Consider the following 2,975-nt stretch of genomic DNA (forward strand, 5'->3'; position numbering starts at 1 on the left):
GAAAGTTTTAATTCTCAAAGCGAAGTTATCTTTTTTAACATGTTATTGGCTCACCTGATGTTTCGGAATATATGGGAATAACATAGTCTTCACATTCGTCGGTTTTTATTGCATATGGATCATTTTGGTATTTTCCAGTTGTTGAATTGTGTAACCTTTGTCCTATACGACCATACCTTTCTGTTTTCTCGCACCCTTTTTCATGACCACTGTTTAAAAAGTTATCACTGTAATTATATGTAAAAAATCAAGGAAAATAGTTTTAAACTGCAGTTACGCATGAGTAAACCTGTTACTACAATTCAATTTGAATTAAGAAATGATATCGTAGTAACTTGATGTCTTATTTCAAGAACTGATTGAATTGACATATTGAAGCATTGCAATGGTAGTGTTAAATCTTCTGTCGTGCTTATAAAGCATTTCTTCTTTCTTAGTCTCTCATTATGTTAATGTACAAATGAGCCAATAAGCTATAAAGTTATGATCAGACGGGTAAATTGTTGATTTGCAATGAAGATTAAAATATCAGCTGATGTAGCTCTATATGGTTACAAGGTAGTTTGAACTACACTTTATATTTACCTCAACTTCACTTCAAAGTGGCCATCATATCCAATTTTATAACTGCCTACATTTTTTCTGTCCCATCTTACCTGAAATGTTTTTTTTCTTTTATTCATTAGACTATCTTTCACCGATCAGATGCTTTATTAAAAGTGTAAGCCTTAAGCGTTCAAGGTAACAATATCAATCAACTTTCTTCACTTTTAAAATATTTAAACAGATAGTTTATGGTTAATTCATATAAACGTAATTAATCAAAATACAAATTTTATCTAAGATACCAAAAATTCCAACAGTCAGTTCCATGTACGCGTGTTTCTATGTTTAAAACATTAAGAGGTGTCTGTCAAATGATTTTGTATGTTGAAACATCCATTTGATTTTAAGTAAGTTAGATATATTTCACTTTAAATACTGTAAAATATGTGAATTCGTCCTCTGTTTATATTTTTTAAGTGATTGCAGCTGACTATTTTCCGGTGACTAAGTTACTGGTCATGTGTTAGTAACATTTCATCACTAATAAGCTTGATCAGTAAGCACATAGAAGTGATCTATTAAAATTAGATTAGTATTTGACTATTTCGAGATTCTTTCACTTAATCAGTTAATTGTTCTTTGTTGTTTTGTTTTGGTACGGTTATTTCTAAATTGTGTAAAATAGAAATAAAGATATGCACACACTAGTGCTTTATTATTGTATATGGAAAAAATCTCACCACTACTTTTCCTCTTTGTCTTTCACCCAATACCGTTCCTTCTGTTCCTAGACCTCCGTCATGATCGCCATATTTCCAATCCGGGCCTACAAGTTAACTTAATTATTTAGTACTGATATTACGAAACTTATATTTCAAATGAACAACCTTTTCCTTATCACAAACAGTTTTGCAGTTTATACAGCAAAAGTCGCGAAAAGTGATCTAAGATTAAGCCATATCATTGAAAACAAGCATTTAGAATTTGGTTTCAATTAGAAGTAATTTTTTTGGAAAAACAAATAATTTTATAAAAAAGGGAACAGAAGTATACAGGTGTTCATAATTCATCAATAGATTGACAGAAAACAAATTATTGTTACAAACTAAAACCGAGGGAATCACATCAAATATCAGTGACGCAAAGATAAAAAACCAGGAACACTGAAGTGCAACAGAAAGAACGCATGGACACGAAATATTTGATAACAGCTTTCATATTCCTGACCTGGTACAGAACATTGTAAGACACAATGATGAATTGAACCTTGTTTAATAACATGCCAAACCTCCCACTGACAATGTTGAAAAAAAGAATATTCATAATAGAGAAACTCTCAATCAAGTAATATAATAGTCAACACAACATGCAAACCGTAGACCGTAGATAAAGTTTTATGAAAGTAGAAATTTAATACTATAATTCTATTTCAGATACCCCTGACAACTCTACAACCAACGGCTATCAGCTCATCGACCAAAATTCTCAGTAAGGTCTAGATCACTCACCTGCTGATTGAGCACCTGCTGATATAGCACCATCAGCTGGCGATACGGCACCTTTTTGGGAAAATTTGATTTGCCTCCCTTTGCACAGTGTCTTAAGTTTTCAGAGAAAAACTAATAATGATATAATTTAACTAATTGCCAAAAAAAAAAACGCTGTGTTCTTCCACAACCATTTTTAAACTTAATAACATATATCCACAAATGTGTATTTTCACAAACAGATCTAATTTACAACTATTTTCTTCTCATTTTAAGATAATTTAAATTGTTTTGTCGGGATTTATTTGAATAAATACTTTGAAAATGTAAGTATTTTTAATTGGCTTTGTAGTATCTCCTTTAGATTTAAATAATATGTAAACTATAAGCTAAAAGAATAAGATTTAATTTTCGTTCTTAATATTTTTCATATAACTCACCAATAACGATGAATGCCCTGTCATATATATGAATGAAGTTCTGGTTGGGATGTTTAAATAATGGAAATAGAAGACAGAATGGACAAAAATGAATAGATAATAATATTGGGGGAAAAGAAAAGAACAATGGGATAAAATATAATGAACATATAGATAGAGCAGGAGCATTTTTTTCTATTCGAATTTAAAGCACAATGAAATAACTGCCTCTAAAGCTAGATTGTTCAACAAATACCCACTTGGATATCCACAAATATTCTAATGAGAAGACAATCGAAAATAAATCAAGACCACTCAGAAATAACACTTGTAGGTTTGTTTTCACTTTATCTTATCCAATTTTTCTAACTGGGTGATAAGTTCTATTCAGACAAAAACTACAGTTACCATCATCCGCTTGTCAACAGTTAAACTGTAGACGCTTTTTTCGCGAATTTATAGTTTGTCAAAGTTTATGCAAACTTTGCAAACGTATTTTAGAAACAAAGGATATAAACATGTG

At 30.7% G+C, this 2,975-nt stretch overlaps 1 long non-coding RNA gene across 1 annotated transcript; it reads right to left on the reverse strand.

Annotated features, from left to right (window-relative positions):
• Positions 1–585: 585 nt before the first annotated feature.
• LOC134713864 (uncharacterized) lies at positions 586–2,032 on the reverse strand. Its single transcript, XR_010106404.1, has 3 exons — positions 1,984–2,032; positions 1,287–1,372; positions 586–656 (listed from the first exon to the last, which is right to left on the reverse strand). It is a non-coding gene; the product is annotated as an uncharacterized LOC134713864 (long non-coding RNA).
• Positions 2,033–2,975: the final 943 nt, after the last annotated feature.

The sequence above is a fragment of the Mytilus trossulus genome, chromosome 4 (genome assembly GCF_036588685.1).
Source record: "Mytilus trossulus isolate FHL-02 chromosome 4, PNRI_Mtr1.1.1.hap1, whole genome shotgun sequence".
Taxonomy (NCBI): Eukaryota; Metazoa; Mollusca; class Bivalvia; order Mytilida; family Mytilidae; genus Mytilus; species Mytilus trossulus.